This window comes from Artibeus jamaicensis, unplaced genomic scaffold, assembly GCF_021234435.1.
Source record: "Artibeus jamaicensis isolate MK-2021 breed Jamaican fruit bat unplaced genomic scaffold, CSHL_Jam_final contig_536, whole genome shotgun sequence".
In the NCBI taxonomy this organism is placed as follows: Eukaryota; Metazoa; Chordata; class Mammalia; order Chiroptera; family Phyllostomidae; genus Artibeus; species Artibeus jamaicensis.
The window spans coordinates 3,086,525-3,102,042 of record NW_026521878.1 but is presented as its reverse complement, the minus strand read 5'-3'; the positions used below and the strand labels follow the sequence as shown (position 1 = coordinate 3,102,042).

The window sequence follows — 15,518 nt, the reverse complement described above, 5'->3', positions numbered from 1 at the left end:
AAGGAAAACAAGTGGTGTGGTATTTAGAGGATTAGCAAGGCACTGTGGAGGAAAGGACAGGGGGAGCCTGTCTAATAATACAATATAACTACTCAAGACTGAGAAGCCTATACAGAAAGAGGAGGAATACAGAGATATCATTAAAATATAAAAGAAGTGAGAATAATGAAAAAATATGCAACTCCTCGTGGCTTCTCTGCTATAGGAAGGTGAAATTTGTCTCTCTGTCTCTACTGTCGAGATGCCCCCTCTTTGGGTCCCATTCTGGTCCTTTCACAGTTCCTAGCTGTTTGTGTCTCTTGTGGGTTAAAGGAAACGAAGCAACAAACAAACAATCAAACAAAAAGGCAGGAGAAGGGAGGAGAAAGTGGTGAGTTTAAGAGGAAAGGAAGACGAACTAAAACAGGGAAAAAGAAAGGAGAGGAACAAAGTATAGAAAGATAAAGCAGTGATAAAATTAAAAAATATATGTTTACTAAACAAACGCACAAAAAAGTTACTAAAAAAGGGGAAAAAGAAAAAAAACAAACAAACAAGCAAATAACAATAAAACAGTAACAACAACAACAAAGAGACCCTTCCCTTGTTGGTTTCAAACTGTCCAGACTGATTTTTCTGGTTGCAGCAGAATCTCTCTGTGGGCTGGGATGCCGGCCCAAGTGTGCGCACCAGCCAGGCTACCAGATTGGGGTGTGGGCGCCTGCACACTTGCCAGCTGCTTGGGTCCCACGGGTTCTCTTAGGGTCCTTCCCAGTCCTGTGGCGGGACTCAACCGCTTCTGCGCCTGTGCACACCAGCCAGTTGAAGCCAGCGAGGTGCTTCCCAGTCCTGTGGTGGGGACCCAGAAGCCTCCGCGCCCACGAGCTCCCTCTGGGCAGTCCAGGACACACGAAACTGGCAGGGCGCTTCCCAGTCCCCTGGCCCCTGGCGGCGGCTCAGAGGCCTCCACACCCGTCCATCCGTCTGGGACCCAAGAAACCGGGAGGGTGCTTTCCAGTCCTGTGGCGAGTCCCCAGATGCCTACACTTTTCCCCTGGCTCACTGCAAGGCCGGGTGGGAAGCAAGCCAACTTGTCCTGGCAGGAGAACACCTCGGTACACTTTCAAAATAAAACCAAAACTCTCCAGACAGCCTGCCTCTCAGTCCAGCCCAGTCTCCAGTGAGACCCGTGAGGCCAAAGCGTCTCTCAGTTCTCCCAGGCTTGCAACCACAGAGTCTGCAGTTGAACCAGGCCCTGTGTCTTTGTAACCCCTCCCTGATAATGCAAGCTGGCAAGCAGACAGGTCTCTGCCCGGCGTTGTCCAGTTTTGCTTATACGGGGAGCGGGGGAGCTGCTGGCCCATGCTGATGGCTACTGGGGCCGTTGGGTGCCCAGGCTCCTGTGGCAGACGCCTCTGATGCTGGTCTCAGACCGATGGCTCTGGACCCTGACCGTAGAAGCAGCACCGGGGCCTCCTGGCCAGGGGCGCCAGCCCCGGCCACTGCTTTGTCTTTACTCTGGTCCCCAAGACCCCACTGACCTGCCGCTTTCTGGTATTTCAGCGTCCGTCACAATCTCTGTTTTTTTAATTTCAGAAATGCTGGATAACTGATGGAGTAGTGCGCTGCTTCTCTATAGATCTGCCAGGATTTTCACCCACGGGTACGGGAGCTAGAATCTGCTCCGTCCTACTCTGTCACCATCTTCCCAGCACCCCCCCCCCCAAACAAATTTTAATTTACCTTACCTATATGTTATTGAGAAGCATTAAAATAACCTTCAACTGAGAATCATAATATGAATCTGCACCTAAGAGACAAGAAAGTAGATAACAGACTTTTAAAACATCCAATATTTTCAAAAGTTCTGCTAATTTGTTTTGTTGATTATCATTTTCTTTTACTAGATCGTAGATTATTCAAAGCCAAAAATCTCATTATTTCTACTTTTTCACTAAATGCCTAGCAAAGTTCCGTGTATATAGCAAGCAATCCATGGTGTGCTGGGTCTGACTCATGCTGGCTTGCTAGAGCTAATTGTTAGATTTTTCAGGAAATGTACAGGAGATTATGTCAACTTGATCGCTTGGAATCAGGTACAGTGTGGGTATTTACACCCTGTGGTATAATAGGCATGGAAAGGGCTTTTCCACCAGAAGGCAGATTGTTAAATATTTACTGGCCTGCCACCAGAAAGCACTGTAGAAATGGTGAGTGAACAAGAATGAGTGAGTGGCAAAAATGTGACATAGCGGTACTCCGCAATAATAAAAAAGAAATACAAACCACTTAAGAAATAAACACAAAGCATTAAAGAAGATAAAATATTTGTAATTTAGTGTTAAACAGGCTTATAGTTCTAATTTGGGCTCTAGCACTGACTAGTTGTGTACTCTTATGAAGGGCATTTACGCTCTTTGAGTTACTTCTACCGTGTTAGGATACCAAGAGAAGCCTGAAAAAGAGAACCTTTACCTCAGTCTGCTGGCAGTTTGATCCTGGACTTCCAGCTTCATAACTGTCATGAACAAAATACAACAAGATGACCACTTCAAAGTAGATAATGATGAAACCAGCACTAGTAATATTTAGGGGCTGGTGCAAAGGATGACTCGCTCATTGTTGAAGCAGGAACAATGAATTAGGAAGGCAGCTGTAACACTGGCAACTTTGTTAGTGTCTGTACAGCCGGTGGTTTCCCTTGGGAGCTTTGAAATACCACCACCTGTAGTCCTAGAGTTAATACACCTGTGTGTATTAGTGACAACACGTAGTAGCTGTGGAGGGAGATGCAGAATCAGAGATGAAGAGGAGCAGGATGTAAAACTCGTATGTATATCTGGAAAGCATTCTATTCCTAGAAGTGATAGCAAAGTTCCACAGGAAAAAAGTAAATTTCCTGCGGATACAGATGATGATAATGATAGTTTGATGCTGATGATGAGAAAACTAAAGGAAAACCTCCAATAAAGAAATCTGTATGTAGTTCCCAGTAAAAAATGCACAAAAATCAAACCAGAGTGAAAGATTCAAAACAGTAAACACTAAAATCAAAAAGTAAAGAATCCTCCAAAAAAACAGGAAAAAACCTGTTAAGACACTACAAAGACCAAATGTGTAGAAGACATTAAAAAAATACAAGCAAATATAGCAAAAGGAGTTCTCTTCCTAAAGTGGAGGTCAAGTTCATCAGTTTTGTGAAGAATTGTTTCTGGACAACTGACCAGGAGGCAATTCAAGCTCTTTGGCAATGGTGGGAGTCTTTTAAAAATATTTTAAATATTTTGTTAAATGTTTTTGTCTTATTTCATTTCTGTAACAATTGATAAAAAACTATCCTTTTTATAATGCACATGGGAACTTTCCTATCATGTTTGATCAATGTTGTTAGGTTCCACTGCCAAGAATGTGTTGTCCAAAAGCCTGTTTTGTTTTTAAAGGTAGAACTCCACCCCTTGTTCTGGTTTGAAGTATGTATGGAATATTATAGTGCTAGTGGCATCTGACCAGTGGAAATGGTGGGGAGACAAAAATGTATATGTGAAAAAACTCAACATTTTAATTACATAATCAACAAATTCTTTGAGGGTTAGGTAATTTGCTCAATAATGTGTGTGTTTGTATAAGTATGCACAAAAACAGAGGTAATAGTGCTCACCATATAAAAATATAGTGGTGATTAAATATTGTGAAATATATGAGATTGAATCAGAAGAAACTGATATGCTTATAGATTTAAAACAGATCTCAGTTATTTCACATGGCTCCACTTTTATAGTAGGCATGCAGTAAATATTCGAAGGGAGAAAGAAGAGAGAATAGAGAACATTTCAGAATTTTATTCAATAAAAAAAAATCAGCCCTGGCTGGTGTGACTCAGTGGATTGAGCATGGTCCTGTGAACCAAAGGGTTGTTCATTCAGTTCCCAGTCAGGGCACATACCTGGGTTGTGGGACAGGTCCTCAGGTGAGGACACATGGGGAGCAACCATATATGTTTGGTTTTTCTCCCTCTCTTTCTCCTTCCCTTCCCTTCTCTCTAAATAAATATATAAAATTAAAAAAAAATTTTTCAACATGTCCATACACATTCCTACCCAGTCTTCCAGTTCATCACAATAGTTGCTGACTTATACTACAAAAAGCACTATTCTTGCAATTTGACCTAAGGTACTGAAGCCTTTGGAGAGAGATGCCTTCTGACTTGTGCAGTGTATGTTTACTACAACTTAAATGGGTAACATGTATATTGTAGTTATTGTAATATTTTGACAATGGTTCATTTAGCTGTATTTTGGGCACCCACATTAAGAAACACATTTTTATCTATTTATGTAGCCCATTAACTAATTTTAAAAAGCAATATGTGTCCTACATAAAAGAGGAAAGATCCTAACCACACTGTGTATCAAGGTGAACACACATAAATATTAATTAGAACACAGGGATCACACTGTGGACCCTGCTTGGCAGAATGAGTTTCAAACTAACAAACATGCCACAAACAACTTTCCATTGAATGCACAGATGTCTATTTCATCTCTTATTTTCATATAATGTTCTGTTACATTGATGAATCAAAATAGTGTAAGTCTCCTGTGGCTTTCATAAAGAATGAAGCAATGGCTCTGGCTGGTTTGGCTCAGTGGATTGAGTGCTGGTCTGTGAAGCAAAGGGTCGCCATTCTATTCAGAGTGTAGGGCACTTGTCTGGGTTGCAGGCCAGGTTCCCAGTAGGGGGCTGCGAGAGGCAAAGACATTACTGTTTCTCTCTCTCTCTCTCCCTCCTTTTCCCTCTCTAAAAAGTAAATAAACAAACAAACAAACAAATAAAATCTTTATTAAAAAAGGCAGCAATAAAATTTGTATGTGTGTATTTATATGTTATATTTATATGTTTGTATTTATATTTATATACATGCTTTCCATTACATATGCAGGTATACACATTTTGTTTTGTGCATGGATAAATATTTATATGTAAATGAAACTTTCCATTTCAAATTTGGCCAGATAAGGGTAAGTTGTTCCCCAAGGACTTTGAGCTATAGTTTCTCCAAAACTGTGTCTTGTATGGAAAAAAAAAAAACAACTTTACCAATTATCTCTGGAATATTTGCAAGTTTGATATGGTGAAAATTTTTAATTTTTATTAATTGATTATTAATGAGTCTGATCATTCCGCATGTATTTATTTTTAATTTTTATATTTCCCCTTCATATTTTTTCATCTTTCTGTTGGGTTGTTAGAAAGTTGTTATTTTTTTAATATATATGTATCTCAATATCTTCTAAGTACCATTCATAATTTTTGTTTTTCCTCAACTTTATAGTTCTTTTCACTATGCCAACATTTTAAGATTTTATGTAATGAATGCCTATCAATATTTTACTTAAAGATTTGTTTTTTAAAAGAATTTATGTGTTACATAACACATAAATTCTCTTATTTTCCAATATTTTACATGCATATGTATATTTAAATATTTGATCGTTCTGACATTATTGTGGTAAAATGAGTGAGCACTGGCTTATTACCAAATCACTAGAAGTTATTCTAATGACACTTACTGAATAATCCATCTTTCCCTTGTCTATTAAAATGCTTGCTTTCTCATATTCTAATTGTCAGTGTGTCTTGGGTCTGTTTAGACTTTTAAGAATTATTTTCCAGTGAGTTATTCTAACCCATACCCATATCATCCTGTTGTAACTTTGGTTGCCTTATTATATGTTTCAATGTTATTTAGGAAAAGTCCTCTTTCACTAATTTTTTGTGTGTATATGTGTATGCAATGTACCTGGCTTTTCTTAGTTTTTTACTTTTTAGATACATTTAAAATATTTAGACACATTACAAGCTTAAACTCAGAGATACAGACCCACAAACTCACATACACACAATAAAATTTTAATTGAGTATACACTAATAAATAAATTACTTTAGGGAGAACAAACATGATAGAAAATTGAATCTATGTCCAAGAACAATAGCTTTCTCCATTTATTTTAACTTCCTTGGTTTGGCATTTTTGTAACTTTTTTATATGAATCTAATATAGTTTTAGTAAAGTTATTTTCAAGATTTTTTTTGTGTTTGCTGTTGCGAATGGGATATTTTTTAAATTGTATTTTCAAACTGTTATTATTTGTGTAGTATACAAGTAAAGCATTTTATATATTTGTTTTTAATTTTACCACTCTTGAAATTCTTTAATATTCCTAATGCCATTTTTAGTAGTCTATTTTGAGTTTTCCATTTTTGCTGCTGTTTCCCACACTGTGTATCAAATACTTTATTTCTATAGTCTAATAGCATTGGCAAGCAATTCCAGAACCATAGAAAGAAAAGCAGGTATCTGTATCTGAAACATGACCTTGTTTGCAATGCTTTTAGGATTTCACCAGTAAACAGACTATATATAGTATTAAAGATAATGAATATAATGGATATAATAATATAATATAATATAATATAATATAATATAATATAATATAATATAATATAATATAAATTAGAGGCATATATTGTATGTGCTTTCTCAAGGTACAAGGATCCATAAGTTCCTAGTTTTTTACATTACCTTAAAATTTTTATTAAGCATTTATTATAACCTCCCATACCATCCTCTATTTTGGGAAGTAATAATCAGTAATAATCACATTTTTAATAAAATTTAGGATGTATATATGCCTTGTTGGATCTTCATAAGTGGGAAATATTTGTAATTTTTCTCTTAAACATATCTTCTAAGTTTTTCTAATGGTACTATTATGATTTTGTAAAAAATAATTGGAAATACTTCTCTTAATTTTTATCAGTGATTCCCAACCTCAGCCGCACATTATAATAAAAAAAACCCATAAACATTGACAAATTACTAGGGCCTGGGCCCCGTCCTAGATCACTGACAAGATGGGGATGTCAGTGACTTCAGTATAATAGTCTCAGATTTCTTCTCTTTTGTCTTAAGTTGACTATAAATGCCACCTTGACTCAGTCTTTCTAATTGAGCATAGTTAAGAGATGCAGTATTGATCAGCAGCCAAACCAAGCATCCTCCACCTTTCTTTGGGACAGAACTAGGAGTTTATTCCAGATATGGGCCCTTTGATACTTCTATAAGGTGTCTATTATCCTTCTGTGAATGAAAGAGCAATGATGCTAACCTATTAGGATGAGATAGCACATTCTGTTATCTGAATATTTGATTCTCAACCTCGTTTTCTGAGTCACTTCTTTGTCTGTAGACCTCATTTTTTCTGGGTTCTCTTTTCAGCTTTAGATTCTCTCATCCTTAGAATGAAATTGGTCATTCATTCCCTGTTACATGATCCCCTCTCTATGGTAACAAATTTGCTGTGTTCCAGTGGTCTCTTTCTAATGTCCTTATGTTTAGTTTCTATATTCATATTGCAAATATGAATATAGAAACTAAATTCATATTAGTGCCAGCTGGCAGTCTTCTGCCAGCTGAGACTGTCTCATATTGTATATTATCTCTCAGAGTTCATCCCTCACAGGCAAACTTTCCTCCAAATCACTAGTGCTCTGATCCTCAGTTAAGTACAAGGCTCTCTTTGGATGCCTCTATTTTTTGTATAGTTGCAATAAAATCAATAACAACTTGGATAACTTCTACAACTTCTCTTATCCTTGCAAAAGTACTGTTATCTGTTTAAGAACTGACTATTACTTGAAAAAAATTATAGCCAAATAAACTTAGTATTCTTACCATCTCTGTTACCCTCAGTCACTTTGTAAATATAAATATCTACAGTCATCCATTCATTTATGTGTTTACATTCCCACATTCTCTGAAGTTTCCTACCAAACCCACATCCTGTTGTTCTCACCCTGAATGTTGTTACTGCTTTGTAGTGGGTGTTGTGGCAAAAACAAGCAGATGGAGTCAATAAAAACAGATGTCATTATATTCTTAACCACTTCACTGACAATGTAATTTTACCTCTGGCCTGACTTACTTTCTCTGCTTTCTCACTCTAAAACTTCTCATTTTCTAGCCCTATATACCTCTGTGTAAGATTTGAATAAAACACATTCCCCATTCCTAAGCACAGCTCATTAATTTTTCAACTTTTTACTAAAACGTTTTGCTCAACTAATACTTTTTACATCTGCTAACCATCCCTAACTATACTCCTTTCACTCTTTTCTACCAACCTCTCAGGCACCTCTCCCCATGATTCACTAACTCTATTCACTTTTAGGTTATTGTCTTTTCATACATGCCAAGCCATAATATCATCCCATCTGTGATACTTCACCACAGGGCCCACCTATTCATTTTGATATCCTAAACTTCAATGGCTTTTATTTTCATTGCAGAACAATCACTTTAATCAATGACCAGCCTTTGAAACTGACTTTCATGTATAAATACGTACTTCTAAAATTTTACCCTTAGACATTTTACAAAACATCCTGCCCTTCCACACTATGCTTAATTACACCATTTGTTCGGTAATTTTTGCCTTTCTTTTTCACATCAAATGCAGAAACGAGTACTATAGGTTCTGTTCCCAAAACTCATCCTTCATTCAACTGCTTTACCCTGCAGCAACCACTGCCACAGGCATTCCAGCTCCCATCGTATCTCACCTGGACCATCGCAGTAGTTTCCCACTAGTGTACCAGCTGTTTTTGCTCCTCTTTCTTTAGAGACCAAAGCAGATCATATTCCAACCTTCTTCTAACCCTTCCTTGGCTTCCTGTTGCAAAAGGGTGATACCTAAAGTCTTCAAAGCTCTGTGTAATCTGTTTCCTGCCCACCTTTTAGATCCCATTTCCTATTATTCCGCCTTAGTCTCTTCACTCCAGTTACAAGTATCTTTTTATCATCTTCTTTTGAAAATGCCCAGCTTAGTTCATTTTCAGGTTTTTATACCTTCTTTTCCTCCTGCCTAAAATGTTTATCTCAGATCTTTGCCTGACTGCCTCTTCTGCATTATTCAGATTTGGCTCAATTGCTTTCTCAGAGGGTTCCGTAACAATATTAACAAACTGTTATGGGTGGGGAGAGAGACCTGAATCAAGAGGCTTCCACCGCACCTTCGTTCTTGTCTCTCCACAAGAGATGAATTCAAGTGAGAGACAATTTCAAGTGAGAGACAAACATGTATAGTGGAAACAAGATAGCAGATTTATGTATGAAACACGCACAAGCGCAAAGCTGCTAGCAGGTATCCAGCTCATCTAAATGTCCCGCTATTGAAGAAATAAAGTTGTCAATTTTGTTAAAAGTTAGTGAGTTTGTTCTATACACTTAACCCAAGGATGCAAGTGGAATCTAGGTATGCCAACTATTAGGGTTCAGGGGTTATATACCTTGGCTAGCTTCCAATGACCCCTTCTTCTCCCCCTTCTAAATCTTGGAAATAATGTATAGCTACAAAGGCTTTCTCAGCTAGTCAAGGCTCTTTGTGAAATTGTTACAAAGCCCCCTTTCCCAGCATAAGATCTCAAAGGCTAATCCCCTTCTTCTGTGCTATTTCTGGTTGTGATAAAATTGCCAGAATACCTGGCAATTTTAATGAGATTACTACAGAAGTTTACAGAAGCCCCTTTTCTCAGCACAGTCCCAAGGACTTTCCCCTCCTCCTGTGCTATTTTGCTTGTAATGCTCAGGACACCTGGCAATCTAGCAGTCCTGGAGAGCTCCGGACTGCTGAGTTAATTGGTGAGACATGTCTTCCTTTTGCTTCTAGCTGCCTGTATTAAGTTATTTGTGAGATGAAATGGTGAGGGCCCTGTATTTATTTCCTTGCTGGCTTCTCATTTCTAATTGCTACCTAATAAAACCACTTTTACTCCAACAAGTATTAAAGTATTAAAACTTTCCCACATAGTTTTAATCCTATGAAAACTTAATGTACTATAAATATTTTTCCTTGTGGTTACCATGAAGCTTTCATACAACAATTTACAACTATAACAGTTTATTTTTGCTGATAACAATATGCCTTCAATTACATACAAAAACAGTGAACTTGCTTCTTCTCCTACATTTTATTTTATTGTTGTCATACTTTATATCTTTTTATATTGTGCATAACTATAATAACAAATTACTTTAGTTACATCTATATTTAACATTATTATTAGAGACATTTAACATTTTAATATTTATAGTAGAGATAAAAGTGATTTATACATTACAATTATTATATTAGGGTCATCTGAAATCATATATTTACCTTTGCTGTTGAGTTTTATACTTTTATATGTTTTCATGTTGTTACTTAGTGTTCTTTTCATTTCAGCTATGGGAATCTCCTTTATCATTCTTGTTAGGCAGGTCGAGGGATGATGAACTCTCTTAGTTTTTGTTTGCCTTGGACTGTTTCTGTCTTTCCGTATCTAACAGACAGTTATAGTGGGTATAATATTCTTATTTATCAGTTTTTTCCCTTTTAGTACTTTGAATATGTCATTCCATTCTCTTCTTTCCTACAAGGTTTTAGCAAAGAAATCTGCTGTTTCACTTAAGCACATTCTCTTATATGTGATAGTTATTTTTCTCTTGCTGCTTTTAAAATTCTTTTGTGTTTGCCTTTTAACATTTTGATTATAATGTATCTTGGAGTAATCTTCTTTGAGTTGATCTTGTTTGGACTCTTTGAGCTTTCTGAACCTGGATGCGTATCACTCTCCTAAGAGTCGGGCATTTTCAGTCATTATTTCTTTAAATATGCTTTCTGTTCCTTTCTCTATTCTCCTGTGACTCCCATTGTGCTAATGTTCATTTGTTTGATGGTGTCCCATAATTCACATAGGATTTCTATCTTTTGTCACTTTTTTCTTTTTGTTCTTCTAACTGGCTAATTTTATAAAATCCATCTTAGTGTTCATTCATTTTTTTTGCATGATTAAATGTATGGCCTAAGCTGTCTTGCGTTTTTTAATTCTCTCATGCTCGAGCTTCAGCATTTCTGTTTGGTTCTTTTTTATGTTTTCTATTTAAATTATTTTTTTCATAGATTATTTTCAAGATTTTTGTTTAGTTTTCTAACAGTGTTTTCTTAAATTTCAATGATTTTTTGTTTTGTTTTGTTTTGTTTTATTGTTGTTGTTCAAGTACAGTTGTCTCCATTGTCCTGCTACCACTTTCTCTTACTCCACCCATTCCCACTGCCCACCCTCAATCCTTCCACCCTTTGGTTTTGTCCATGGGTCCTTTATACATGTAAGATTATTATTTTAGATATTTGTTAGACAAATTATAGATCTCCATTTACTTGGGGTCAGTTACTGGATTGAGATTAGTTTCCTACTTTATTCTTTGTGATCTGGTTTTATGTAGGTTTTTGTGCATTTGGGTAAAGAAATACCTCATCCATTCTTTACAGACTGGTTCTACCAGGTATTTACCTTTTTCTATTCATTCCCTGGACTAACAGAATTACACCCCACCCTGCCCACCAAATTTCAGTGATGCTGGGTTGGAGCTCATTTTAATCCTGTTGCTGAGTTTGCAGTGAGGCCCACAAGCGATGTACTTGTAACCAGGGGTTCAGGTAGGTATGGATTCCATCTGGTCTATGGTAATTAAGACTGCCTAAAGTAGCCTGTTCAGTTGTGTGGCACCGGGGCAAGATTCCATTCAGAGTGCATAGTTGGGTACTTAGTGGGCCTGTTACCCAGTGTGCAAAGGGGTGTGGTAGATTCCTGAGAGAGTTCCTGTCTAGTCACTAGATGGGTCCCTGGTGGGCAAAAGTAGCTCTGGGCTATGGCTGAGAGGCTGGAACAGAACTCCAGGAATTTTTCTGTATCCACAGTTAAGACTGAGGTCAGCAGACCTAGCTATAGAGGCACAGATGGGCATGCTGCCCATCATGTCCTGGGTAATCTGGACTGCTCCATAACTTTGGTTGGAGGGGCTATATAGCCAAGCGTAGCACCATTTCCGGATGTTTTAAATCAGACCTGAGTGTCTTCTACCTGGACATTGTGACAGCAGGACTGCTTACAAATTATGACTGAGAGGGGCATGAACTGACTTTGGGAGCTTCAGGATTTTGGGGTTGAAGGTGGAATTACGCCCTGCTTGGTCCCTGAGGTGGCAGATTGGCTATGAGAGGGGTTGAGCTGAATATAGGGCTTATTCAGGATCTCCAGAGATGAAGTGGAGTGTCCCTTCCCAGGTATCTGTGCAACAAGGTTGTTCACAGGCTGGAGACAGGCTGAAGGCCAACTACAGGACCCTTTGTGAATCTACAATCTGACTTAGTCTGCTGTGCTTACCTCCAGAAACTCCAAGAGGGGATGAAGCTAATTCATTGGTCACTTTGGGGTCTATAGCTGAGGCCAATTTTTGAATGCCTATTATCCAACACACACACAAGTGGGTATGACTTCTCCCAGTCTCTTGGCACATGGTGCTGGTGACAGGACCAAGCCAAATACAGCTGTGGCCAAGTCCTCAAGGACATAGAATTGTTACTGGATATATAGCTAGGGCATGATTTACAAGTAAGAGACCTGGGTGCAAGCCTGCCTTCTTAAACTGGCTCTCTTTAATCTTGAACAACACTGGGGTTTCACTACCTCTTACCTGGATTCCAACGCTCCCAGGAAAACACTTTTGTCTGTGGGTGGATGACAAATTATTGTTGTTTGTAGAGGATACCAGAGGATGACATCTTATTTGACTAGTTTGCTAACACCGCGATTTTTGCGTGGTAAGTGAAAGAAATTCAAGCTTATTTTTATTTTCCAAATAGATAGCTTGTTGTTTTAATATCATTTGTAGAAAATTATATTCCTTATATATTTTATTTTTATTGGTATTGTGGGTCATATTCAAATAGCACAGACCCCCCCCAAAAAGCCCTTAGAAAAGAAACCGTTAATGTAAATGATATAATTATCATTTCTTTCTGCAATACACATTTTTTCTGTCTTTCTCTCTTCCTCTCCATTTCTCCCTCCCATTCTCCTTACAAAAAAAGTGTTTGATAGATGTATTAAGTAACTGTTCTTTGCATGAGTGAATTGTTTGCATTGATACTCAAGTGATTATATGTTTATGTCAACACTTTCTGATTATGTTCCATTTGTAAAATTTGAAATCACAAGCTCAATCCCAGCTTCAGGAGATAACAGATGAAATATGAGGCAAGGAAATAGGGAGGATGTCATGCTGATTGCTTTCTGGAAGACTCAATTTGTAAGCTAGTGGGAACCCATATTTTTCCCAGTTGACCTTTTCTGTTACACGTTCTGCACTTTTTCTCTTCTAACAGAAACTATCATGGGGATTCATGGCATATTGTTTGATTCTCGGAATTGCATATGTTACGATATATTGTGGAATTTATAGTAGCTTTTTACAAATAATTTATTAGTACTTGTTGTTAAATGCCCAGTAAAATATCTATCAGTATATACTCTTACAAAAATATTAAGCACTTTCCTCCATATGCAGATAATTTTTATTACATTTAACCCTGGTACTAGGATGCCAAGGAAGATGGTATCATTTTCTTTCTGTATACAAGGGTTCTCCAGTGACATTTTTCTATTATATTATTTATGTTCAGTGAGTAATTAGTCATCTGCTACTGACCTAGTATTATGATTTAAATACTATATAAGATTAATACAAAAGGTAAGAAGATAGATGTTAAACATTCTTTTTCTCAGTGTGTCAATTAATTTGTTTGATATATTTATTACACCTCGGAAATTCTTGTATCTGTCAACACACACTCTTTACCCTCATGCTAACTTGCACAGTAAGTCTCCCGTATGTTGTTGATTTAAATTCTTGCCCCTTCCATAGCTTCATACAGTGTCTAGGGTGAGCAAACTGTTTCCAATTCATATGTTGATTCAGATTGATAGGTGTGGTAACTGACTATTTATGATAAACCTGAGGTTATGCATTTGCTACTCAGCACTTATCTAACAGAGAAAGATTTGGTGATTGGTGATTTGGTTTCTAGTTTTGTTCTTTTTCTGGTGTCATTAAAATATTGCTTTTAATAAATATAAAAATCTTTGATTTCTATTAAATATACTAAAAAACTTACCATTTTGTTTCACTTTCAATCTGTGTTGCTTGTTACAAAGTAATTATACCCTAATAAAGTTAAATTAAAAGAAAATAAATACACTCTTAGTTAAGAGTTGAAATCATATTTTTTAAATTCTAATTAAAACCAACTTCATTAATGAATTCAATTGCATACTTATACCAGAACCTATGAATTTTCAAAACTGAATTTCTTGAATCTCGGTCACTTTTTATTATAATATGTCAAGAAACAAAAGGTCTTGAATCAGTTAGACTTACAATGCTGACAATAGAAGGTATGTTGCTTTAGTCTGAACTTAAACTTGGAAGTTTTTCATGGAATGAACTTAAACTTGAAGCTTTCATGGAATATGTTTAAAAATTTGAAAACTATAGAAGAAAATTTAAAATGAAATTAAAAAACTTTTACAATCCTATCCCATTTATTAATACAATTTTTGCATACATGATTTCATTTTTGTTTTGCGACATAGTGAAAATTATACTGGATGAATACTATATATCTGGTTTGTTTCACCTCCCATCAAACACAAGCACTCTCTGGTGTTTGAAAACTCTTTATAACACTGGTTTTGTGGATTCAAAATATTACATTAACCAAATGCTTTTACTTCACTTAAGCATTCCTAATATTGTGCATTTTCATTGATTTCCCAATGTACTACAATTAACAATGCCTCCATGAATGAAGTAATACATTTTAGATTATTTTATTTTACCAGGAATTAAATTCTTGGGGTAAAGTAAAAGATATTTTAAGATTATTACAAAAGAAAACCCTTTTAAACAAACAACTTAAAGTTACAAAATACATCTGTGCAGTGTAGCTTTTCAACTTTGTTATTTTTCTAAGTAAATGAATCATGTGAGGTGGTGACAATGAAGATATATCCTGGCAGTAATACATTTGTAAGTAGTTTTGTATTGGCAATAATTCTGGACTAGATACACTTTTGAAATCTCTTTGTTTTATAGGTGGGATAGGAGAGAGGAAAATACAGAAATAGTTTTATTGTTGGAGGACAGTTGATCTAGTAAAGTGCAGCATCAAATTTCACACTATGTATTAAATAGTGTGCTTATTAAAATTTCTTCAAGAAAAGATGGAGCTTAAATTATTAATATAATTTAACTTTATAGTCTATAAATATTAGTTGTAGTTAAAATTATTTATGATTATTGGAGACTGACAAAAAATAAATTTCATTTTTTCAGTGTATTTTTCTAAGTTCAAAATTAGCATAATCCTTCACGCTATGGATGACTTCTGTAGCATTTTCATTAAAAAGTCCTTTTTACAGAAATCTTTTAGTACATGAACAGTTTTCTCAAGGGCCTCTCCTAATCTTTTGAAATTCAAATTATTCTCCTTGAACTATCTTTTTATGAACTCCCATATCAGTTTTCTAAAATCCTCTTCTTGCTAACTGGTCTTCATTTACTAAAGCATCAGTTGATTAGTAAATATTTTTATATTTAG

The 15,518-nt window shown here is 36.3% G+C and overlaps 1 pseudogene; it reads left to right on the top strand.

Moving 5' to 3' along the window:
- Window positions 1–2,035: 2,035 nt before the first annotated feature.
- On the top strand, window positions 2,036–15,068 carry LOC119046963 (nucleophosmin-like; annotated as a pseudogene).
- Window positions 15,069–15,518: the final 450 nt, after the last annotated feature.